Raw genomic sequence first — 27,894 nt, forward strand, 5'->3', positions numbered from 1 at the left:
TACAGTTTGTCCTCAGAGTCTGCACATGGCCACTGTAGCTCGGATCACATTACCCAGCTTTTGGCCTAGGCTTCCTGCCTCTGCAGAGAAGGGTCAGTTCTTATTTTATATTTCCAAGCACCTAGCAAGGCCCTGATGCAAAGTCACTGCTCAAAAATGCTGAATAAAGAAATGAACAAAGGAAATGCTTTCCCCAACCCCCTTCAGCAGAATATAAAGAAAAGGACCACAGTAGTATCAAAAGATCTGGATTTCTATCCAATTTATTTGAACCCTTAAGCTTCATAATAATGGATAAGAAAACTTGCCTTGGGGAAGAGTGTACAGTTCAGTGGTAGAGCACATGCTTAGCATGTATGACGTCCTGGGTTCAAACCCCAGTACCTCATTTTAAAAATGAAACAAATAAATACACCTAATTACCCAGCTGAAAATGTATTTTTTAATTCAAAAGTCTAAAAGCACCTTGCAATTGACATAACATTGTAAACTTGACTATACTTCATTTAAAAAAAAAATCTTTGCCTTAGAAGAATATATCTGGATTACAGATGTGTTCAAATGTAAAATGCCTAGGGTACCACCTGCATAAAAGGAGGTGACTGTTCAAATGTTCTATCCCTCCTTTATGAGCTATACTTCCTTTGGGTGGGTTATAAACTCACAGAGCTAATTTTCTCAGATTAAAAATATTAATATTACCTGATTCTCAATACTGCTGAAGAATCAGATAACCGTAAGAAAGCATCTGACCCACAGAGATTACTCAATAAATGTTTGTTGAATGAATGAATAAACATTCAAAGTGAACGCTGCTCCCTGCCACAAGCCATCATAATGGTACTGCCTGGAAATCCCAAGCCCACGTTCACCCGACTCTGCACTAACAATGTGGGTGACCTGGGCAGGCCTGTGTGCTTCTCTAAGCCCCAGTTTAATCATGAATAGAAATAACGGCAATAACACAAACCTCAAATTGTTAGTGAGTCAGTAATTAATTGTACCCCAACACTGCAAGATGGAACCATTAAGAAAACCGGGCAAAGTGTCCACATGCCCTCTCCATATAATCTCTTACTACCACATGGGAATCTACATTACATCTCAAAATAAGAAGTCTAATATTTTAAAGAGGTCATTGAGGTTAGGTGAGCTCACTGTCTCAAATAAGGAACACACAGTACAAATAGGACAATGCCCAGCCCATGAGATACACTCAGTTAACATTCCCACTGAACCCACTAGTCTCTCCAACTTCAGAGCAAGAGGATGGGTCCTCGTGGCAACAGGCCGCAGCACCTGAAGCTAACAAAGCTAATGGTGTCCACTTAAAAGAGCCCCTGTCACCACCCTTGTTCTAATTTTCTATTTGTAATTTTTTTCTTTTCATTAAATTGAAACTCCCAATTGCATAGAATTCTTACCAGATATCATGATGGCAGCCCTTCAAAACCTGACCACAGACATCATGATGGCAGCCCTTCTTGGTGAAACAATAAAATGAAGAGCCATTTCCACAAGACCTCTGTGTAAATCTACTAGGGAACTTCATCCTGGACTGAGGAAGAGGACTGGGGAGTAGCGGGTAAACTGGGGCATGGAGAAATAGGGGCCACCTGTCCCACGATGGACTTTAGACTCACCCTCACCCTCCAGGAACTTCAAAATACACACAGACAGAGTGCTATGGACAAGAAGTTTTTTTTAAACAAATCCCTGAATCCCTAGCAGATCTTGTTTCTACCGAGACACAAATGTCTTATGTGTATAATGTTTCACAGAAGCCTTAAACTATTATCACCCCAACTTGACCCATCAAGAAACTGAGGTAGAAAAGTTTATCACATTCTACAAGATTAGAGAGAGGCCACATCAGACACCGTATTTAAATCCAAGTCCCTGCTCGAGTGCTCACACTAGAAAGTGTCACATACTGCCCCTTTCCTGCCCTCTCCCTGCAATAAATCCCTGAAGAGTCTTTTCTGTGTCACCTGGAATCAAACTCACATCAATTTTTCACAAAGAGCTATGTAACTCCTTAGAGGATTTATCAAAATCTAAAGGGTTGGGTTGATAGGAGAAATTTGCATTTTCTGTTTCTCAAAGGAAACATGGCTTTAAAAGAAACTGAAAAGTACTTATCTAGTCTAAGCCCTCATTGTGCACAGGAAGAAACGGAGGCTCAGAGGAGAAGAGGAAAGGGCGTTATTAACAAATATTGCCTCAGCGCGGCACCAAGCCAGCCCTGGGCACTTCTAGGGGAGGATCTGGAAGGCCCAGGAGAATGAGTGTTAGAAAATAGAAAGAGAAGAAGCATATAAGGCCCCGTCTCTACACCACCATACCATGAATTTCCACCAATTACCCAGTATGGGTGCAGCCAATATTAAGGTTGTCTAAACAGGTTATTGAAACCTGGAATTCTCAACTATAGTGGAAATTCCAGCATTTACTGTGCTTTTTTCTCAGTCCAACCATCAATTCTGTGGACACTCTGTACCAGGGACTACACGAGGCCTGGAGTTCTCCCAATTACAGATCTCTATTACCACGTGTGCAAACCACATAAAGGCTACCAGAAGAAAAGCGCCCACCGATAAGATGGAATTACTGAAACCGAAAGCAGCCAAAGAACATATATTACTAGGAAAAACGGTGCTCCTAGAAATGGACTCATGGACATAGAAAGCAAACTGTGTTTAGCAGGCAGGAAAGGGGGGATTAACAGATACAAATTAGAAAATATAAAATAAATGACAAGGACCTGCTATATAACACAGGGAAATATATTCAATTTCTTGTAATGAGTTATACTAAAAACAATCTAAAACATATGTATATACATATGCATATGTTTATAACTGAATCTCTGCTGTACACCTGAAACTAACATTGTAAATTGACTACACTTAAATAAAAAATAATTTAAAAAAATAAGTAAAAATAAAAGCAACGCCATTAAGAAAAAGTAAAAGAATACTCTAATCCCCTTAGCTGTAGGTGGTGGAGAATTCTGGTTGCAAGCACCAAGTCCACTGGATCACTCCAGCACTGGCTGTCACTCTTTCTGACCATCAGAGAGTCACTTGCTTCACTGAGGTTACTTTTCTCTTCTGTGAAAGGCTACAGCTGCAACTAACGATGTATAGAATCTCATCATTCACAAGCCCAACAAGTAGTGAGGACTTCCCATGGGCCCGGCTCTGGACAGAGGAAAAGATAGGGTCCGAGATATATTCATGGGTAGAAGAAGTTTATGCCTTAAAGACATTAATTCTTCCTGTTTTGATAGACAGATTCATTGCAATTCTGATTAGAATTCCTACCAGATTTTTCTTGGAATGTAACAAGTGAATTTATGGTCAAGAATAGCCAAGAAATTTCTTTAGAACTACCACTGGGGAGGGGTGGATAGGTCATTAATTTCCACTGCTCTTTCTGAAGGGATAAAAACGTTCTGGAATAATAATGGTTGCACCACTGTGAATATGCTAAAAGCTGCGGAATTGTACCATTTAAATGGATGGAATTCATGGTGTGTGAACTATATCACAATAACACTGTTACATGAAGAAATATTTCTTGACAATTATTTTTCTGTTTATACCACTAGTCTATCACACAATTTAAGAAAAACAAAAAACCAAAACAAACCAAACAGTGCCAGGAGCTCTTTAGGACTGCAATATCCCTGGGTCTCCAAGGCCTCTGGTGGTGCTGTTCCTCTTAACACACACTAGCTGGGCTGGGCTAGTTAGGGACTGTAACTATCTTTTTAAAATCGAGGATCACTCCTTTCACCCTGGGAGAGGGAAGGAAGGAGGATGTCACAGCCTCATGCCTTCAGCTCATTTTTAACAGAACCAAGCCCTGCTTTCACCACTGTAATCACTCTCACTATAAAAACACGTGACATCAACAAGCACAGCCATGATAACACCTGAAAGTGTTCAAGGTACTTACCTGCAGCAGAAAAACTGAGGGAGGAGACAGAAGCTCGCTCAGCACTGAGGCTCCCTTTTCCCGACTCCAACTGGAGAAGCAGGGCGTTACAGCCTGAGGCTCTCAGCCCAGGGAGCAGTGCCCTCGCCACTGAGCTGGTCCTCCGGGAGCCGGAAAGGGAGAGGAGGGCTGCCCCGGGGGGGAGGGAAAGGGGAGGGACGGGGGCTGCAGCCCTGCTCGGAGGCCAGCCCCAGCCCCAGCCCCAGCCCCCCGCCCCGTCCGAGTCCGCAGTCCCCGCCCGCCCGGACACAGCCCTCCCAGGGGCGTGAACGGGCCGGCGGCCAAGGAGAGGAAGCCAGGGAGGAGAGGACTCGCGGGCGGGAGAGGGGAAGGGGACGCCAGCCGCGGACTGAGGGGATCCCGGCTGGGTGAGAGGTGGCAGGTGCACACCTGGCCCTTGGCAGCTGTGGCCGGGGCGCCGGGGCAGGTGGCGCGGGTAGAGGGGTCTGGCCTGAGCAATTCATCTGAACACGGGCTGACTGGCGCCCTTGGGGACTGTGACAGGCGGACCGCCCTCCCGCAACCGCCTGAGCACTTTTCCGGGAGCCCCCCACCTTGCACTTCCACAGCCAGAGGCCCCGGCCCCAGACAGGAACCAAAGGCCTACCGGGCGACAGAGTTGAGAAAACTTTGGGCCCGATCCCCGGCTAGGATATGGAGCTTCCAACCAGCGGACCACTTGGCACTGACTGCGCATGCGCAGGAGGGCCAGCGATCCTCTCTGGGTTCTGTGAGAGAAGGTGGGACAGGGAGGGAGGGAGAAGATGGGAGCGGGTGGAGAGGACGGGAAAATTGGAGAGATACAGATGTACACGATGAGCAGAGAGTAGGGAGGGATCTGGAGAGGGGAGGGTCTTAGCGGAGTTGGAGAGAAAAAGCTTTACCTCTGGGGCACCCCTAGGCGGCAGACCTGCCTCTGTACCCTTCTGTAACCCTTCAAGCCCAGCAGCTCAAGTTTTACCTCCCTGATCCAGCCCTCCATCGGATGCTTCTGCAGAAACCCTATGGGGATCACACCCATTGCCCCCACGCGGACCTGGGTTTTCTCTTGCTCTGAGAACCAAGCACCCGCAGGTGTTGTCGCTCAGAACTACCTTGGGAAAGGTACATAATCCCCTTTTACACGCTGGGAAACAGGCAGGCAGGATCACTGCCTTAGCTCCACTGTCCCAGGTGTTGGGCTGGCGGGGAGCGGGATGGTACAAGATCAGAGCCCCAGACAGAGCAGACTGCCTGAGTGTTGGTGCATAGTCCCCATCCCTCCTGGGTAAACCATACCCAACCCTAGTGGAAACATCAAGGGCTCACAGTAGTTCCCTGGGTGTGGGAGAGCTGTCCTCATGTGAAGGAAAAGTCCAGCTGGGCTAACAAGCTAAGTCACAAATCTAAGTGTGATTAGTGTCGGTTTACTGATCTAAATTCTGCTGGGCTATCTCATATATCTGAAGTTTAGTGTCAGTTTATTGGGCTAACAACCTAACTCGTAATTCCAAGCTCAACAAGTGTCAGTAATGTGATCTACTACAAATTGATAAGCTCCAGTGTACTGATTCCTTGCTTTTTGTTCTTTGAGCCTTATTGGCTAATTCCCCCTTACTTGTAATTAAGCCTTTAAAACCTTATGTGCACGTCTTGGAGGTGCTCAGAACTTCGGAGCAGGAGCCCCTCTGAGCCCACCGGCATAATACTTCTGAGTACACCAACACCCCGATTGGTGCTTTTCTTGGCTGGCCTGTTTCCATAACACTCAGCTCCAGTGCCCAGCTTTCTAGGTAGATAGGAGTGTTACCAAGTCGAAATTCTTTCTCCTCAGTGCAGGACAGGACAATAAGTTGGGAGACCAGATGTTGGGGCAGGGAATAGCAAGTTTCTGTAGACCTAGATGGCAAACTAATGTCCTGGAAAACCATCTCCCCAAGTCACAATTCAGGCTCCTTTCCTATGTGCTTGGTTGTTGCAAACTTCTTAGTGTAGGGATTCCTTCTTCTTAGAATCCTTTGTTCTTGCAGCTATCTGCGTGGGTCAGATCCCTGCAATCCTCCAACAAAACAAAAGTTATTTTCTATTATGCAATTTGCTATCTTTTAATGAATGAAAAAGTGTTAAATATCCTTAAAGGTCAGAGCCTTCAGAATAGGATCTCCTGTTTATTTCAGGCTCTCGGCAACATTGTTTTACAAGCAAGATGAAGCCTAGGAGACAGAGCATAGGGTTAAATTCAAAGGAACAGATCTAATATGGAGTCAGACTTGTTCTGTTCTATTACCCGGCCAGAAGCCACTTGAGGATTTAAATCCCTTTAAGTTAAAAATAACTAAAATTTTAAAGGAATTTACATACATATGTGGGAATGTGCAAAGCATATCTGGAACAGCACCCAAAGGATAGCAAACAGTGGCATCTCCAGAGAGGGCTGAAAGAACAGAAGATGAGGGAAAACTTCTTTCACTTGTGTATTTTTGTGCTGTGTTTGAGTTTTTTTTTTTAACCATTTGCTTGTATTTCTTTTTCAGTTAAAAAAATGTGTAATGGAACAAAGGAGTAACTAGCATAGCAAATACAGCAGTCATGGAATCACTAAGTCATCACTTTTGATTTAAGCCAGAAAGCATTTATTGACTCTCTCCAATGTGCAGTCGTGTTTTAAGAATTCTTTTAATATAATTATTATTATTAGTATTATTATTACTACTAATACTGCTACTACTATTAATATTACTATTATTACTATTATTTTATGGAATAATAACACGGTTTATCTCACCCCTGCCCATGGCTGGTGAAAAACCAGCTGAGTTTTTCTTGAGTTGTTTTCCAAGGAGTAGAGATGAGTTTATAAACAGAACACATCTTCAGGGTAAAACAGCAGAGTGCTTTTCCAGCAGGCCAGACAGCTATGAAGGGTTTTCAACAGAGGCGCCCAGAAGCTGAGAGAGAATGCCTCCAGGACACTACAAAAAGCTGCCCAAACTGCCTTCTCCATGGCACTACTGAAATAGGAAAGAACAAATCTGACTCCATATTTGATCTGTACCTTTGACTTTAACAAAGCCAAGTTAATATGCTCCGGTCTTTTCATGGGTTTGATGTCACAGAGGAGATGGACAGGTCAACAAGGAACCACTCTGCCGTGATTACAGAGCCGGAGAAAGGGATGGACTGCAAGATGTATGACGCAGCAGCAACTGTGCCCGTGCTTCTAGGCAGGTATCCAAAATCGCCTCGACAAGGTGTCAAACACTTGTGCCCACGTCCTCATCAACAGACATGTATTAAAGACAAATGGAAACATATAAAAGTCCAATACCCTTGCTGGGTACACCGTCCAAAGAAAAAAGTCTCAGTTTGACAACTGGCCATCTCGGTTCCCTGGGATTCATTCTTGAAGAACCTTAAAAACCACTCCTCTGTCCTCAAGAAGTGCTGCATATTTGTCCTATCTTTGGCTCAGGGATGGAGCACGTTCAAGTGAACTTTAATGTCTGCACAGATTTGACTGTCTTACTCCAGGTTCACTTGTCCATTCCAAAGAGGCCTGAGCTAAGTTCATCCTCCGTAAGATCTATTCCCTCCAGGGACAGCTCATTGAGCCTGCAATTAAACCCAAGTGAACAAGACTGACCTCAGCTAAAAAGTTCACCCACCCTTCACTGTTTCTTAATCTCCTCTCCTGACTAATTGCAACAGACTAACTCCTCCCTCACCAAGATAACCAACTATGTCATTTTATCTCCCCAAAAAGAAAGTGAGGTCCATAAAAGAGGAGACAACTTCATAGTCACCTCTGAATTCGTAGCATATACAAATGTCAATAAATAGAACTATGATTATGGCTTCTTTCCTTTAAAACCTTTCAGGTTATTTGAATGAGACCTTGGAAGAGAGGTGTTTGCTGTCCAGTATCTTGATCCACAAGACTCTGGAGGCCGTTTTCGGAATGGCTGTTCACTGATTCATTCAAAACACAACTTATCAATCAAGGAGTAGCTGTGCTTTTCTGCCAGGAGTTTGTGGTCACTCTCATGCCAGAACAGCTTTAAACTATATCCTTACTTTGGATTTGTTATTTTTCCCCTCTTCCAACAAAATTGACTTTCCTTACTTTCTTGTCTTGAGGAATTTTTTTTTCCTCTTTCACCCTTTAGTAAACCAAGATCCTCAGGATGGGCTTGGCCCATAATATGAACCCCCATCCAACTCCTAGTGTGAGAGGCCTGGGGCTCACATCCTGCCCTCCTGTCAAGGCAACTGAAAATCAGTTCAGGAGCGAACCAATACCCGAGGGATTCTAAGGCTCGCATATCTCCCAGAAACCCTGCTTTCTCGTTTTTCTTGGCTTCTGAGAATTTCCCCTCACTTTCTTGACAATTAGTTGTGCAGCTTGAAAGATGAGGAAGGAAGGTTTTATTTCTTAACCAGCATTTTAAGGAACTTGTGTAATGAAACTTTTCACGAGTTTCTAGAACCCTCCATTGCCGAGATAGAAAACACACTAGACATTTTCTAAATTTAGCTCTCATGTGCATTTTTTCTTTGCTTTTGTTTTCTTAACTGTTAACAGACATTTTTTAATTAAAAAAATATAAGGCCCCAAAAAGGATAGAACACTGAAGGGGCAAACAAAATTAAAGGGCAAAGACAGAAAAATGATAACTACTCTACAAATTTAATATAATACATACACTATGTATCAGATCAGCACTTCTCAGTAACAGCTAATTGAAACATGACCATGAGGTAAAATTACTCTCCTGTCAGGACATGGCCAACAGAAAAAACAATTAAACCAACAAACTAATATCCTAAGTCTGGCAAAGTACAGAAGGCTACAAGCTAAATGTGTCTTCTTCTGGAAAAGAGGGAGACACACCAGCTCTTTTCTGTGGAGCCTGAGCCCACGGGAGGACGGTGAAGTGAGCTCTGTAAGTACCCAATTAGCAAACTGAGTGATGAATAAATAGACGTGAGCTTTGATGACAGAGCTGATACTAATATTCATTTGTCCTGTAAAGTATGACTTCCGTTCAGTGATCAATACTTCGGCATCCTCAGGAGTTGACTTTATGGGAAAATGCACAGCCTGGGCCCAGACCTCCTCTTTCAGCTCGTGACACTGCACGTAGATGTCACAAGGACACTTCCAACTCCACCGGCAAAGAGCTGACTTCATGGTGCTCCTCCCATAGCCGTCCTGCCCAGGGCCTCTGGTCGGGGGGTAAGGTCTCCATGCCTCTCCCAACTCAGGCCCATCACTCACAGATGTGAATGGACCCCTCCTTCAGGGCCCAGATATCCTCAGTCACCGAATCCCACCACCCACACCTGAGCTACCAGATACTCACTGACACTCACTCAGCCCTGACTCTGTGCTGGGGACCACGCTGCACACTGCAAACGTTATCTCACTGGATCTCCACAACAGTCCTGGGAATTGGGTACATCACTGCTTCAATTGATTAGATAAATTGTTTCACTTCCTTGCGTGCGTCATTCAAACTGACACGGCTACTGAGCCACAAGCCTGGGCCTGAAAACAACTTGAAACTTGAACACTGCTACACCTCGCAGCCACCCTACTCTGACTCATCACATCACCTCCTGCCAAGCCTTCTAAATGTTTCTAAGCATTCTACAAGACAAAAGTGAACTACGAGATCACCCCACTCTCCTACTTAAAATCTGTCAATGATGGTCCACTGCCTTTAGGAGAAAGCCCCACCGGGCTTGAGCACAGCCTAAGGCCCCAGCATCCGCGTTCCCTGCGCGGCCGCGCCGCCTCACCCACTACGCAGCTCTACACGTGCCTTGTCTAGGACAGGGATGCTGACTCCGCACAACCCAGGGCTTGTCTCACTAGAACAATGATCATTTTCTTCAGTGTTCATCTTCTTCTTTGCTGACCCTCAGAAAAATGTTTTCTCATGATGAATCAATATCTTTTTCCTTATAACTTCCCATCAGTGATAATGAGCTCCCCCCAAAAGAGAGACCTAATTGTCAGTCTCCTTATCTGTAAAGTGAGAATAACAAGGAAATATGTGAGGTTTTATGAGAAATAATATTCATGTGAGGCTGAGGGACAATTCCATCATACAATAAGCACTCAATATGTGCTTAATTAATATTAATAAGAATATATTGCATTCCAGCAACCTTCAATCAATGTTTTATGACATTGTCCAACAGACTACTGACAAACTGTTGGACGATCCCCTTTGAACAGATCAGCACAAGCGTACTGTGAGAGGTAAGCGCTGACTCCAGTTGCAGCTGCAGCCACCCAGCACTACGGGGCGGGGGCAGTTTGCTCAAGCTCTTACATGTTGCTTGAGCATTTAGTTGTCATTATTGATTAAAGACAGGTGTTCTTTAGTCAAAGCTCCTGAAACTTAAATCTTCAATGATTGATGCAAATTAGGTTTCAAGATCAATACTCTCACTAGAAATTATTTGAAAATCATAGTCTTAGCTACTCCGCACATCAATAGGGCATGTTCTTAATATATCTGACTAAATACACCGAAAGGGTTGTTTAAAAGAAATTACGATGAAGCCATTCTGAATAAGCTCCAGTATCATCTGCACAAAGCCCCACCCAAGGGTCTCATTTCACATTTCCACATAGGTGTTCAGGTAGCTTAACTTGGGTCTTGGTTTCTTATAACAAGGGGCGGGGAATAGTTGTGGATAGATTTATGTAGCAAATATATACCTAGGGTATTTGCTGTTAAGGACTTCTAGAAATAAGAAGATTGATATATAGTCCCACCCATAAGAAACTCAGTATTTCCAATTACAGCAGCATTAAAAATAAAATGAGAGATACATTTAACAAAAATTTACAAGATTTGTACATTGAAATATTTGAAGTATCACCAAAATAAATTTTAAAAGATCTACATATATGGAAGACATCCCATTTTCATGGAATGATAGACAATATTATTAAAAATGTTAAGACTCCTCAAAATGATCTACATATACAGTGGAATCCCTAGCAAAATTCCAGCTGACTTCTTTGCAAAAATTGAAAAACTGATCCCAAAATTCATATGGACGTGCAAGGGGCCCAGGATAGCCAAAACAACCTTGCAAAAGAAGAGTAAAGTTGGGGGACTCACTTTGAAGGGTACTAAAATTCTATAGTAATATGTCAGTATGATACTGGCATAAGTTTGGATAAATAAATCTATGAGACACAATAAAAACCCAGGGGGAAAAACTTACACTTACAGACAGTTTTCCACAAGGGGGCCAAAAACACCCCATTGAAAGAATAGTCTATTCAATAAATGGTGCAGGGACAGCTGGGTATCTGCAGGCAAAAGAATCAATCTGGAATCTGAACGCCCATATTTTATATAACAAATAAAAATTAAAACAAAATAGATCACAGACAGAAATGTAAAAATTAAACCTATAAACTTTCTAAAAGAAGACACAGTATAAATCTTTGTGGTCCTAGGTTAGGCTTTGGTTTCCTGGATACAATACCGAGAGCACAATTGATAGAAGAAAAAAGCAGATAAACTGGACTTCATCAAAATTAAAACCCTTTTCTTACAAAGGATATCATCAAGAAAGTGAAATGACGGGGGAAAAGGGTGTCTCAAGTCAGAGAGTGCGTGCTTAGCAAGAAAAATAAAATAAATCATTACATCTAACTACATCCCCTGTAAAGAAATTGTTTTAATGTTTAACAAAATATAGTGAAAGACAATGTGCAGAATGGAAGAAAAATTTTGCAAAGCATGTATCTAATAAGAGAGTAGCATCCAGGATATATAATGAATGCTTACAACTGAACAATACAATAAAATAGACCCAATTTTTAAATTTACCACGAATTTAGATACATATACAAATGGCCAATAAGCATATGAAAAGATGCTCAGCATCACTAGCCAAATCAAAATCAAAATGAGATCTCATTTTACACCCACTAGGATGGTTATTACCAAATCATGGACAATAACAAATTCAGGAGGCAGAGAAACCTCATATGCGGCCAGGGGAAAGGGACAATGGTGCAGCTTCTTTGGAGAAGTCTGGTATTTCCTCAAAAGCTTAGAGTTATATGGCTCAGCAATTCCACTCCTACATAAAGAGTCATCCTTCAGTATCCTTGGGGGGTTGGTTTCAGGAACCCCACACCCTGGATACCATAATCCAAGGATGTTCGAGTCCCTTTACAATCAGCCATCTGGATCCATGTAGTGGAAACTACAGATATGGAGGGCCAATTGTACAGCCAAAAGAATGAAAACATATTCTCATAAAAAATTTCACATCAATATTCATAGCAGTATCATTCAGAGTAGCCAAAAGTTACTAACAATATCCACCCATCAATGAACGGATAAACAAATTTACCAAGAATAGGCCCACAAACTTTTGGTCATTGAAACTTTGACAAAGGAGGTGAGAACATACAATGGAGTAAAGACAGCCTCTTCAGCAAATGGTGTAGGGAAAACTGCACAGCTGCATGTAAATCATTGAAGTTAGACTACTCCCTCACAGCATACACAAAAATGAATTCAAAATGTGTTAAAGAATTAAACATGTAGACAAGACACTATAAACCTCTTAGAAACAACCATAGGCAAAACATCTGACATACATCTCAGCAATGTTTTCCTAGAGCAGTCTACTCAAGCAATAGAAAAACAACCAAAAATATACAAGAGGGATCTAATTAAACTTACAAACTTTTACACAGCTAAGAAAGCAGTAAGCAAAACAAAAAGACAACCAACCTATGGAATGGGAGAAAATATTTGCAATAAATGAAACGGCTAGGGGCTTAATTCCCAGAATATGTAAACAGCTTTTACACTTAATAAGAAAGAATAACAAACAATTCAATTCAAAAATTAGCAGGAGTCCTAAAGAAACATTTCTCCAATGAAGACGCACAAATGGCCAGTAGGCACATGAAAAAATGTTCAATATCTTTATCAGAGAAATGCAAATCAAAACTGCTATCAAGTATCACCTCTCACTAGTCAGAATAGCCATCATTCAGAAGTTCACAGACAATAAATACTGGAGAGGCTGCGGAAAATTGGGAACCCTCCTACACTGTGGTGGGAATGCAGTTTGGTGGAGCCATTGTGGAAAAATGTATAGAGGTTCATCAAAAGACAAAACCTTGACCTCCCAGGTGACCCAGCAATCCCACTCCTGGGCATATATCTAGAAGGAACCCTAATTCAAAAAGACACCTACACCCCAATCTTCACAGCAGCACTATTTACAATAGCAAGACATGGAAACAACCAAAATGTCCACTGACAGATGGCTGGATAAAGAGGTTGTAGCATATTTGTCCAATAGACTACTATTCAGCCATAAAATAATAATAAAATAATGCCATTTGCAGCAACATCAATGGACATGGAGAATGTCATTCTAAGTGAAGTAAGCCAGAAAGAGAAAGGAAAATACCATATGAGATTGCTCACATGTGGAATCTAAAAAAAAAAAAAAAAGAAACAATAAGATAAATTTATCTACAGAACAGAAACAGACACAGAATCACAGAAACCAAACTATGGTTACCAGAGGGGGGAGGGTGTGGGAAGGAATAAATTGGGAGTTCAAGATTTGCAGATACTGAGTATGTAAAGAATAAACAGCAAGTTTATACTGTATAGCACAGGGGAATATATTTATTAACTTATAGTATCTTATGTTTATAAACAGTATGAAAATGAATGCAGGTATGTTCCTATTTAACTGAAGTGTTGTGCTGTACACAAGAAACTGACACAACATTATAAACTGACTAGACTTCAATGAAAATATTTTTAAATAGACTAAAACCAAAAGAAATGGAAAAGGATATTATCAAACAAAAAGAATAAAGTACTGATGCAGGCTACAATATGGATGAACCTTGAAATTTTATGTTAAAATAAGCCAGACACAAAAAGCCAAATAGTGCCCTTTAAGGTGAACTGTATCTAAGCGTTTACTGTAGTACTCCTGTAAATTTTCCGGAGATTTGAAATCTATTAATATCAAAATAAAATGCATTATGCATTAAAAACTTAAAACGCTTCCTCACAGGAGGGCTTTAATTATTAAATTCAGAAACGCATATAAAGCTCTTGGAACAACAATTTGCACGTCCACACACAGTCACTGCTGTCACTGCCACTCAGAGGGTGGTGCCAGCACTGATGAGAGCTGCCTCCACTGGCTCCCCTGCAGAAAGGAGTGAAGGCCTGAGCTCTGACAGGCAGGGTGAGCGTGAACCTGCGTCAGACACAGCCACGTACCAGACTCTGCATTACCCAACTTTCTTACACAAACTGCAACATGTAATGTAAACACGCTAGAGGGATGTATCTTACAACACAGGGAATACAGACAATGTTTTACAGTAACCATAAATGGAGCATTTTTGTACACCTGAAACTAATATCATATTTTAAATCAGCTATATCTCTATAAAAAATTAAAAAATATTTTTAAAATGTTATCACTTTAATATTCAATTCGGTTTTTATGTAACTACTAAACAGCTTAGAATATATAAAAGCATTTATTTGTGTTGTTTGTTTACATATATATTTACAATCAGACTCTTGCTAAAAGAGAATTTAAACATTTTTTTAAACACAGCTTAACAACCATAACAACAAAAAGGCAAAACAGAGAGTGAAGAGAAAATGGACATTCAATACTTAAATGAAACCAGGGGGAGATAAACTCATAAAAATGGATTACATGAAGTCAGGGCAAGTGTTAAAGGCCGACTAGAAATTCAGCAGTAAGATTCTTGGCAGCTAAAGCAAAAAGATGATGGGGCGGGTGGTAGAGCGTGTGCTTAGCGTGCACGGGGTCCTGGGTTCAAGCCCCAGGGCCTCCACTAACAGATAAATACATCTAATTACCTGCTCCCCAAAAGAGCCCCAAAGAAAAGATAAAGAGAAATATCTTTCCCAAAAAACTCTGATATTAAATTTGGATTAAATACTTAAATAAAAGATAAAAAGAAAAATAAAAATGATAAGAGACACTGTGAAGGAAAACCCCAGCTGGGCTAACAAGCTAAGTCACAAATCTAAGTGTGATAAGTGTCGGTTTACTGATCTAAGTTTTGCTGAGCTACCTGGTAAACCTGAAGTTTAGTGTCAGTTTACTGGGCTAATAAGCTAACACGTAAATCCAAGGACAACAATTGTCAGTAACGGGATCTGTTCCAAATTGATAAGCTTAAGTGTACTGATTCCTTGCTTTTTGTTGTTTGAGCCTTATTGGCTAATAGCCCCATACTTGTAATTAATCCTATAAAACCTCATGTGCACATCTTGGAGGTGCTCAGAGCTTTGGAAAAGAAACCTCTCTGAGCCTGCCAGCGTAATAAATCTCAGTACTCCAACCCTCTGTGTGATTCTTGTTTCTTGGCTGGCCTGTTGTTTCCATAACAACACAAGGGATAATGCCCGTGAGATAAATCTGGGGAGGCTGCTGGCAGATCCCCATGTCTCACGTGAGAAAATCTGAAACATCCTTCTCACCACTCAGAGTCATCATAAGCCCACCCCACACTTCCCTCCCTTAAATGCAGGAGCACGGTTAGGGCCCAGCCTTTACTGTCTTTGTGTCATCACAGTGATACAGGATGGAAGGGGGAAGAGCACAGCCATTCAAGGAAGGCCACAGCAATTGACATCAAAATGGTGAAGCATTCAACCCCCAAAAGGCCTTGAGGCTCAGGATGAAGAGATTTAACTTCTAGCAGATCTTGAGATTCAGTAAACACCCATTGTAATAATAACGTGGTGAATAACATGCCCCAGGCACATGGCAGTCCAAATGATAGCCACAAAAGGTCAAAGGGTGGGAAATGGCCAACTCCCTGGGAATCCCAGCCCCTTGCCCTAGGGCTGGTCCTTCTACTTATTAGCATATGAAACCACCAAGCCCAAGAAAACAAGCAACACAGCGCCACCTCGCGGTCACCACTCTCTCTCCCTCTTTGGAGAAGGCCCACACTCTGTCTGTGGAGTGTGTACCTACTTCTAATCTGTGCATCAAACCCCCACACCTCGTGACGTTTCTCTTGCATTTCAATGTATCTCTCTGAATATATATACCTTTACTCAACACTGGCTTGCTCTTGAATTCTTTACTGCATGAAGTCAAAGAACAAAATCTGTTGGGGCACATCCCAGGGGCTAAACGAAAGCGTGGGGCACAGCCCTTCTCATGCCCAACGCTTTTTATTCTTGTATCAACAGGACTGGGCTGTGAAGCGAGGTCTGAGTCCCCAGCTAAGGGACAGAACCAGCCTCCAGGGCTCCAATTTGCGGGCAGCCTCTCGCCAGCTTGGGCCTTGGGGTCTGCCAGGATCTCTGTTTCTCTGTTGTGCTGACTCCCCAGCCAGACAGCGTAATCCTAGGCCTGTCCCCACAAAACCCTTCTCTCCAAAATACAAGCACATCATGTCACAATCCTCTTGTTCAACCAGGAAATGTTCAGCCCACTTTTTTCTCCCCAATAAAGTACCCAGCTGTCCTCCCTCCCATCACATCACTTCTTTATTTGTGAGAACTCTGCACTCGCCACACCCCATCCTGAACACAGGTGTGTTGTTGGCTGTGACCGAGATGTTTCTTTCTCAAACAGCCTGCGTCCTTTCACTTTCCCCTTGTTACCTTAAAAAAGCCTTTCCTGAGTCACCCACCCCTCTGATTATGAACTCACAATGTGCTGAGGTTGCAGTCACTGTGCATACATCCCAGTTTTGGTTAGGTTTCCATCGCAAGATCTTCATTAAGGAGCTGCATCAAGAAGTTTAAAGAGGCTATTCTTACATCTGAGTGGAGGAGCCTGCAAAAAATTTAAATGGCTTTGAAGAGAGAGTTAACCAGGGACAGAGATGTCGCGGGTCCTAGTCAAAAGTGTCATGAGGAAAAATGTTCTCCCAAGGCTCAGAGTGGCTTCTGAACACGGAGTCGGCAGGGAGGAGGTGACAGGCAGTGAGTAGGGTGAATGATACAGGTTACTCTCCCCCAGCTGGGGAAGAATAGGTTTTTTCCAGTTTTCCAAACAATTTCTTACTACCTTTTTCTATTATTGCCACATACCATTTCCAACGAATTAAGCATATCAATGTCAGTCATTTGGGCCACTTGGGAGAAGCTACACGATGCCATTCACAGGGCTGGGGCATGACAGCCACACCAGTCTAGATTGAAAGAACAGTTGGGGTATTTGCAAGGTAATCACGGGCATGCAGCAAACTCCCCGGGTTCAATGACCTCATCTCAAAGCTGGGGCAAATAAAACTACCAAGCAAAGTGCGTGATGATTATGGCCCACATCTGTTTACTAGGTAAGTGCCCGTGAAAGCTGCCGCTTAATGGGGAATGAGTACGATCAATGAGACCCTGTCTACCTGGCCACACGCGCCCTGCCTTCCTGCCTTGGTGCAGCAGCAGAACTTGTTTAGCTGAGATGAACACCCCCAGACCAGCCCCGACGGGAAAGCTCCCAGCTCTGCACGGCGAGACGTGTTCCTTTCCTTCTCAGAGCTGATCACAATTTGCTGTCGTCTGTTTTTATGTTTATCCCTTTTGTAACTGTCTCTCCTCGGAGTTTTTGCTCAAGCAGCACAGGGCCAGATGTGTCTTGCGGCCTGCCTGATACCCTGGGCAGGGAAACAGCCGACTCCATATCTGGCTCTGGTGCTGAACAGAGAGGGGAGAAGGCCCAGGGGCCCATGCTGAACCGAGGCCACTGAACCCAAAATTATGGTCTGATTTTGGGCAAATTATACAGTCTTTTTACCATGAGATTCCTCATCTGTCCATGAAAATAACTGTCCATGGCACATAGAGTTACAAGGATTAAAGGAAATCACCAAATTCATAACCTAGCCAAGGGGCTACAAGTGCATCCTCAACAGACAAATGCTGCCTTTACGGCTCTGACACATGTTAAGCGGGGCGGCCCCACACAGTGAACGCTGCTAACTGCCAGTGCGTTAAGTGCTTCATGTGTGCTATAATACTCTTTAGATCTTACAACAATCCCAGAATGAAACGAATATTATCATGCCAATTTCACAGATTCACCAACAGGTTAATAGAATTTGAATTCTATTCCAAGGCCCTAGGTTGAAGAAATGGCTATTTGAACTGGAATCTGGGCCCAGGCCTTGGCTCCATCTCTCTCCAATCCACCTGACCACTTGCCTATGAATTCCACCTGTCCAATACACAAGTTTCAGCCAGCCAGCTCTTAAATGCAATTTGTGCCGTTTGTCAATGTTGGTTAATTACCATAAAATGTTCTCAGAATCCACTACAGTAAAGAAAGGTGGACTTAAGGATTTCTGCATTGCGTTCTCCTGTAATGTGCAGAAACCCTTCCCTGCACCACCAAATCCAAGTGCATGCTTCCTCCATGTTTATGTTTGCACACGGCTTATTAAAGCAGAAGGTACCTGCAGTAATTCCATCTCGGTTGCTTTCCAAGGTTGCAGATTATCCATAATCAGTCTGTGAACGAAAATACTACAATGTGATTGAGAATACTGCAACCATGACAGTAAACAAAGAATACTGAAACCAAGTCATTAAAGGCTGCCACCACCCCCCAGCTAGGACAGGCCTGCAGCCCAGCTGCTACAGCAACTCACAATGGTGTCGTCTGAGCAGACTCAGAATAAGAAAGGACAGGCTACTTGCCCGAGATAGCTAGGTGCTTGTCTAAAAAATGAATTCAGTGAGTCCAAATATTTGCTTCCTCTCATACATACAAAAGTACTAAATTCTTGAACTTGAGATACCTGGCTTTCTTTAGATAACAAGCAATCTTTTATTGTTCCAACAACCTGGTCTTTGTTGTAAAGCTCCTATATATCCTAGCTCTTCCTCAACCTCTTGGGAGCAGTCCCTCATAGAGTTCTGTGTGGCTGTCCTCTCAGCTCGAGTCCTCCCGCCAAATAAAACATAACTCTTAACTTTTAGACTGCACATGTATTTCAGTCAACAGTTTTGGACACCATGAAGCACCACAGCAGATTTCTCTCCACCTGAACTCTCCGAGTAACCAGAGCCTTGGTACCAGCAGTGGCCCTTTGTGCCCATCCGCCTCCTCGGGGAGTCCAGATGAATTTGGGTGAGTCTCTCCTGGTTCTCGGATCTCACATATTGGTTGATGATCCTAAGTTTTATCTGGCGGTGTATCCAGGTACGTGGCCCTCCAGTTGAAAGAAACTGAGGTGAATTACCCACCCAGTGGAGACATACTGTGTGGGGCCTGTTTGAAAGGAAATAGGAAATACCCACCTAGAGGATATGTCCAAAGTGGGGCTGGTGGAAACATATGAGGAAAATATTCACCCAGTGGAGACATCCCGAGTGAGTCCAAGTTGGAAGACACTGGGTTCAGGACTGAGTGGTTAGGTAAGATTCTGGTCTAATATTTTCCTCAATTTGGTTACCTCCATTGAATTTTTCAGGATAAAAGTAAAACTCTTATGAGGAAACTTTCAACTCCAAAATTCGGAACATCCTCCTGGCTGGTGACAGCTTTCTTGGGTGACAGAGAGTCTTCCAGGAGTGGTAGAGACAAAGACTTCATGCCACAGAGTTGTCCCTGTGGGAAATCTTACTAGCAAATTTATTTTGAGAACCCGACCTTACAATGGGGAATAGAACTTTCAAAAAAAAATAAAGAACAGAAAAGAAAAGAAAAGAAAAATAAATGACAGATTGCCAGTCTCCAACTATTACCCCAGCCAGGCTTATGTACATACAAAACTTACAACATTAATTGGGAATAAGGAAAAAAAAAAACTTACTCTGAAAATAACTAACCAGGCCTGATAAAAGCATTTTTTGGAATTCTGAACTTATAAAAACAAAATCCCCTTTAGGGGGAACTTGGATTTCTCTTCCTGTGTCCTTGAAATTTAAATGTTTTATCTTTGTGTGTTTTAAGTGTGTGTATGTATGTATATATATGTTTAGTTTATTTTTTAAAGGAAACCTTGGACTCCGCCATACAAAAGTTTCAAGTATTGTGTACATATGGTGGCCACGCAAATAAATTGGGATTCTAAGCAATTCTTTGATTGTACCAATTTTCAGATATTTTGTCATCTTAAACTTTGTTGCATCAGCTTGGACCACAAAGCCTTTTAGCTTTTGGAGAGTAAACCTTTGAATTTCATTTAGGCAACACCCCGACTCTCATGTAGAAGGGCCTCTTCATCTTATTGGTTTAAAATCACTATATATATATATATATATATATATATATATATATATATTTGTATATAATTTGATGGCCATATGATGGATTTTTTAATTTGGAAAAACTTTTTAATTGGTGAAAGTTTAAAGAGATCTCATTATAAACAGCTGTTTTATTGGTGTCTATTAAAATCAAGTTTAAATTTAGAAAAATATATCTAATGGTTAACCTAAGAACTTAGTTAAAAAAATAAAACTGGTTTGAAAAGCTACATTTGTGTTTTTCCTTCCCGATAAATGTTTCTAGATATGCTAATAAAAATTTAGGATAATTAATGTTAATTAGGTTGAATAACTGGAAAAATGATTGTAAAAATGTCAAAAAAATAATAAGTGGCTTATCCCAAAAGGATAAATATTTTTATATGGTTATTTTGAATCAAATAAATAAAATGGACATTTTTGGATTTACAAACAAGGTTTTGATACTACACAACGTAAAGTTAAAAAAAAAAGGGCCAAATAGTTCGCCTACTCCCCCCCAAGATTAAAGTTCAAACAAGTCCATTTTATTTACCACAGTTTAAAATATATGTATATATAGACTGAAATACTTGATCAATAATTGGGATAACAGACCAATTAATGATATTAAAAACTGAGAAGTGCCTAAGCTCTTTGGCTGAAACTTGGGCATCCTAGAGACTTCTATAAAATTATATACAATGCAAACACACAAAAAAAAGGTTTCTTGCACTCCTTCTAGAAATAAGAATTATTGATTAAACTTAATAAATATAAAAATTAAAGGTATAAGATTTAATAAAATTGAGATAAAAGTTTGTGAAATTGGTATATTTAAATGGTCTTTATACAAAACTTTTGCTTATGTTGTGGGATACATATGTTTCAGAGGAAAAACGCTTCCCCTTCTTGGTATTATAAGGCTGGGCACATATCTGTCCCTATGAAAATATTAATTGAACAAATTAAAATAAACCAATATAGTTACATAAGCCTTCCAATATAATGTAAAACTAAAAACTAATTTGAGTGGCTAATAAAAAAATACAGGTTTACCCTGGGTTTAACTTATAACACAAGGAAAAGAGACCTTACTAAATGCCTTATGCAAGTTTTGGAAGACATAATTAAGTAAACCTTAAAGTTTTAAAACATGGAATTCTTTGTTTACAGCTCTTCTCACTGATACAAAAATGCCAATTAAGGAGATAAAATACGGCCTGGGTGACAGAGCAGTTATCTGGGAACCTGGAAGTCAGTGTCTTTGTCTTGAAGATCAGAAATATAAATACAACAAACAGTGACCTAGAACTGAGCCTAAATAGCTCAATGAAATAAAACTTAAGGCCAAGAAATTTTTGGCATATTAGAACTCAGAACTCTGACGGGTCCTTCAGACTTTGTGAAGAAATTTTAACTGTCTGTTTCATAAATAGTAAGCCTTAGTGATTTGAGCAAGCAAATTCAGCTTACTACAACTATTATTATACCTATCTTATAAGTAAGTTTTAAAGTGAAGCTATGAGATCTCTAGTTTTTGTCTGATTATAAGCCTGCGTACACATTATAGAAGTGAGATATTTCTACTGCTAAAGAAAAAAAATTCAAAGTCAAAGAGCTCTGCTTAATTGACATAAAAATATAAGAGCTTAAACATTAAGTATTTTTAAAATAAAAACTGAACAAATTGACTTTCAGCGTCATGTGAATTGGAAAATATTCAATATTAAGACAATATTTGATATTGTTTAGTTTAAGTATGTTCTAATTAATATAGACATCTTTAAAGTCATCAATATTATGTATAATACCTTTACTGTACCTAGGTTTAATGAAAGTCAAATAAGATCCTGTTATATCTGTTGCAGATTTGTCAAAAAAAAAATAAAAGTAATGTGCTGTGGTAACATTTTAAGTAAATTAAATCAAATGAGATGAGAGCTTTGGGTAAATATTTAAAATATATTTTTAAAATGTATGCTTAAGATAATCTCTAAACGTTTGGTATCTTTAAATTCTAGTGTTGTGCTAAATTAAGTTAAATTACAAGATTCTATTAAATAGCTATGCCATTTTCAGATAAAATAACATTGAAATACGAATTACTTAACATTTAACTTCCTCTTACAGTGAAACTAAAGGTGTATAGAAATATTAATATATGGTTGGTGCCACACGGAAATAGTCTCTATTAGTAAGAGAATGATCTCAGTATCCTAGGAAAGTAATATAAATATGTAAAGGAAGATATAAGAATGGAATTATATTTTGTTAATGAAAAATAGTGACTTTCTCCTGAACCTGGTTACTTCTGAATGGAAGAAAAATAAGGGACACACTAATATAAGTATAGAAAGCTGTGGAAGGCTTGTGGAAAAGGAACCCCGAGGAAAGAGTTTTGTACATGGTCAGAACTGGCTAAGTTTAGAAACAAATTGGGCAACGTAAATGAATCTTAGAAGTAAGCTGGTACAAGATTAGAATTGTTTTTCTCTCTGTTAAGAGGAAAAAATTTTCTTAAAATGTTAATCCACCTTCAGTAACAGATTGTAAAACTTCTTATACCACTTAGCTGATCTGTTCTGCCTTTACATTTGACGTATTTTCTTGTTAATGAGTTAGTACTACTTTACAGTGATCTATATGTTTATCTGACCAAGTGTTCTGAAATCTTTCAAAAAGCTCCCCAAATATAAAATTCTAATTAATTAAATAAAAATTAATTTAATTAATTAAAATTCTTTTAATCTCCAGTTAAGTATGGGATGCTACAGAAGGCCCCTGAAATATCCCAAATAGAGATTTTAAACTATAAATTTTCATTTGGCATTTTAAATAACATGGAATTGTCAAATGAATCATAAAACTTCTAAGGTTATATTGAATGAGACAATATTATTAATATAGATATTGTAGAAATTATATGGACTCCCTAAAATTCTGGTTTATCTGAACTGTTACCAGTGATAATTATGGGTATAGTGAACATGTTTCTTTATTGATTATAGTGTAATGGTGTTTAACCATGCTTTTAAATCTTTTGTCATTTATAGACAGTTAATTGTTTTCTTCTGATGGTTTTGCAAAATGCTTTCTCTTCAAGGAGATTTACTGATTTCTAATAAATTTCACACTACAGCAGTGAACTAAACTGGGTAAGACATTTTAAAGTTCTAATGAAAACTCTCATTAAAAGAATTAGTTACATGGGACTGATTAACCTGTTGAATATGGTTATAATTTTTGATATTGTTTGAAATACTACTGGCTTTTAACCTGTTTCCCAGACATAAAGAATCTCTTCTCCTTAAGCTAGTTACGGTTCACAGCAATTTGATAAATTATACCTATGTAATCACACTTGGAACAGTTATCTTTTCTCTCTATCTGATCCCTCAAGAGACTAAAAACACTTAGGTCCACAGTGGCTTTATCAAATTAGGGAGATCATCTCCTAACAGATATAGGAGTATAAAGGTATTTTAAGGATTTTAAAGAGAAAAGAATTTACCTAATTCTGTAAGGCAGAAACCCATGAAAAGCCTTGACGTGGCTTTCTTGGCCTTAGCAAACCTTAACATTCTACCCTGAGACTCCGTATTAAAACTTCCAACACAGCCAATTTAAAAAAGCCTATAGGATCAAATAATCAAGCTTAACTTGTAAAAAATTAATCTTGATTTGGCTATATTTGAGAAAACTGAGGGTAACTTAAGAGAGAAAAAAATTATATTTTAGTGGATATTAAATTCTAGTTTTGTTAATTGAGGTCCATATTTACTAAGACAGTTCCCAGATCATTCCTTGCTGTTATGTCACATTACTGTACAGTTTAATTGAATTATGAAAAGGATACTCTAGGTTTGTTCTGAAGCTCAGTAATCTATCCTTGGGTAAAGTTCCAATGCCCCATGACCTGCAGCCAGGGGATTATACATACTGCAACAGGCATGACTTAAAGAACTGTCTCCAACCTGAATGGAAGGACCCTTTTTCAGGTACTCTTAACTAGACCATACAAACCAAAGCTGAAGGAAACGGAGTCTCGGATTAATTTCCTATCAGAAACATCCCCTGCAGTGCACTGGCCTATCGAGAGCTGCTCACCTTAAAACAATGCCCAAATGGAGAAAAAGCTACCAGACCAGGATGAGAAGAAGACGCCATCTGAGCTAGACAGCTGACCCAAGACACCGGACCAGGACTGTATACCAATTACTTTGATAATTTCTCCAACCTTTGATTATGAACTACTCCACTTGTTAAGTTTATGATAAATTACCTGTCTAGTACTTCTGTGTTACCTTGGTGGGTTTCCCTACTCCAAGGCTCTAACTAGATAGCCCTCAGAAATGTTATTCTAAAAAGAAATTATAGTTCTGTTTAGGCCACCGTTGATCTTACAAGGTGGGAGATTTCACCTGGCCAATTAATACCTGCTCTGACCCTGACCATAAATATGAACTTTCTCATAGGATCAAACTCAGAAACACAAGCAAAATTTTAACCCAAAAATACAACTTCTCGACTATTAAATTCTTACTCGTGACTTTATTAACATTACTAGCTGTATTATTTATAACCTGTCTATTTTATAAAATTGTTGTCTGTTACATTTCCCAATGTGTAACTAGGCCCACAATATTGATGATGTCTAAACATCTTGAAGAAACAGATAAAATTTATAACCCTGAATAAAATAAATATAATAGTGTGATTCTAGGTATGGAAATGAGCAAAGAAGGGTTAACACTTTCTGGATCATAATAGACTAGTAAGACAGGTGATCCAGATAACTTTTAGTTATCAACAGGGCCTGATAAAAAAAATTACACCTTGAATGGCAACTCAGAAGATTCTTCACCTGAACTAGGAATGAGCCATCCTAGCACCGTGGGACAAAACTGGTCATGAAATGTCTCTCAAAATATTGGTCGAATTTAGGACCAAACGGGAGCACTGTGAATGAAAATACTACAATGTGAATGAAAATACTGCATCCATGACAGTAAACAAAGAATGCTGAATCCAAGTCATCAGCGGCTGCTGCCAACCCCCAGCGAGTACATGCCTGCAGCCCGGCCTCTCAGCCACTCACAGTGGTGCCCTCTGAGCAGACTCAGAGTAAGAAAGGACAGGATACTGGCCCTAGATAGCCAGGTGCTTGCCAAAAGAATGAATTCAAAGACCCAGATGTTTGCTTCTCACCATACATAGAAAAGCAGTAAATACTTGAACTTGAGATATCTGGTTTTCTTTAGATAACAAGCAATATTTTATTGTTCCAATTACCTGGTCCTTGTTGTATGCTTCTATATATCCTAGCTCCTCCCCTACCTCTTGGGAGCAGTCCCTCAGAGTGATGTGAGAGGATGTCATCCCGGCTCGAGTCCTCCAGCCAAATAAAAAAAGCCCTTAACATTTAGGCTGAACGTTTATTTCAATGATGTTCCAGAATAGACACAACTCATCAGTTCTGTAATGGAACACACTGAATCAGGAACCAAAAGCGTGTTTTAGTCTGGAAAATCTCCAGGTTCCTATTTCTTCCTGTCATTATACAATCCCTCCAGAACTCATTAATTTGCTGTCTGCTCCTCTGGCAACCAAACTCATAGAAGACTCAACTCAGCAGAGCGCCCTGCTGAGGAGAACACCCCACAGAAGCACTGCAGGCTGCCTGCCCTCCTGCACGCTCTGCTCACCCTTGGTGTCCTCCGTGGAGACCAGGCCAACAGAGCTGTTCCTAACAGCTACAAAGTCGCACACGTTAAATAAATCATTTTATTTTATATGATATTTTACGTATATACACATCTCTGAAAACAGCTTTGCAGAAGCTCAAATCTTCAACATCAATCCCCAAAGGCAAATCCGGTCCCCAAGGGGAAACAAGACTTAAGACGACGCTAAGGCCTCCAAAGTCCTCTCAAGGACCGTCAACCAAACTGCCTGCAGGTCTGCAGCTGCAGGCGGTTACATGTCTGCTTTTAAGGCAACCCCTTCCTGCCCTCGGGAATTACATTGTCCCTCTATGCCCTCCCGTCTCAGGGTAAGGGCAGCCGTTGCAGTACCTTGCAGGGAAGCACTGACAGGACTGGACAAAGAGGATCAGAGCTAAGCTAATACTTCTGATGACACGACCTTGTCACTGTGTCACTTTACAGATGAATATATATAGAGAGAGATGTGGGGTGATATTGCTCAAAGTCACACAGCTAATAAGTGGCAAAGTCTATATCTCTGTTCTTCCCTTCGGCGTGACACCCCAGCTGGGACGCCCACAGGGTTCTCTCATGCCTGCCTGAACAATCCTCTCCTGTCACTCATAACCCACCACAGGGTCTGACCCTAGCCTGCCTTTTCAGCATATATTCCCTCCAGTCTCTCAGGAACAAGGCCGTTTGGGCCACTGTATGACTTCCGGCTCCCGGAAACCTCATTGCTCAGGCTGGTCTTGCCTGTGCATCCGGCCCGCTGCTCAGAGGCTCTTCCTCCCCTGCAGGTGTAGGTTTCCAATCTCCGCAGGGACACCCCCTCAGGGGAGCCCTCTTCTCGCTCTCAGCACGGCAGGTGTCCCAGGCCACATCCCGAGCTGCCCCATTAGGACAGTGTGCGCCCAGATCTGTTAATCAGACCAGCAGCATCAGAGCCAGGGATTATGCCCGGGCCACCCTGCAAAACTACTGCCCGCCTCACAGCCCCCAGCCAGCAGGTCACCTGGAAGTCACAGCAAGTGCCCCACCCAATCCAGAAGCCTCTTCATTTGCCAGCATCGCTGATGACTGGTTTCCAAACTTTGGTCAGTTTCGCACAAAACAGCACCTTCAACTGTGAAGCAGAGGGTTTCGCTTCTGCTCCCCATCCTTACTGGTAATGCCAAGGAAAACAAAGAGGCCTTTTCTCAACACTTTTATAAAGACACCCTCCCACCCACAATACTCATATGCTCAAGAGCTTTGGATCCACGTGATTTTCTTTCTCTTATGATAAGCGGCTCAAAACACTGCGGATTCCTTCTACTTAGATGGTATTTGTACTCAGTTTATCGGCTTTAATCTGTTTTTGTCTCTCTCTTCAATATCCCTAGCAGTTGCCACCTCTTAATCCCTTCAGCAGCCTCCCTCCCAACATCTACTCTAGGAAATCAGCTGTGATGAAGGGCCCTGGGGCAGTCACAGACGATGCAACTAAGGCAAAGAGAGGGTCCATAATTTGCCCGAGAAGATCAGCTTCAACCCCCAACAGTGTGTGTCACGTCCCTGTGTTTAACTCTTATGCTAAGCAAGATAACTTTTTGTAGATTATGGTTATAAACAGATGAGGTATAAAAATACATACAAGGACACATATCTACTCTAAGATGCTCACTAACTCCACTATTTTGTTTCTACTTATTTCTATTAAAAAATATTAAGAACCTCTGCAGTCAGTATAGCAAAATGTTACTGGGCTTTAAATCCAGAATATAGAGGTGTTAATTGTGTCATTACTCATACTTATTTGTATGTTCACAAGACAGAATTATTTGAAAGTCCCTCTCACCTCCCCCTATTCACTACTGGCTCTCACCTGAGCTCCCAGACCACACATCTAACAACCTTTCACTTTACCCACAGCTGAACTCATCAGTTTTCCACAGAACTCC

General features: G+C 40.9%; 1 protein-coding gene across 1 annotated transcript in view; it reads right to left on the reverse strand.

Annotated features, from left to right (window-relative positions):
* The window catches only part of LOC140699645 (trafficking protein particle complex subunit 9-like), a 193,253-nt gene that overhangs the window by 110,384 nt on the left and 54,975 nt on the right, over positions 1 to 27,894 (reverse strand). The gene's annotated exons all lie outside the window — the stretch shown is intronic.

Source organism: Vicugna pacos, chromosome 11, assembly GCF_048564905.1.
Source record: "Vicugna pacos chromosome 11, VicPac4, whole genome shotgun sequence".
Lineage (NCBI taxonomy): Eukaryota > Metazoa > Chordata > Mammalia > Artiodactyla > Camelidae > Vicugna > Vicugna pacos.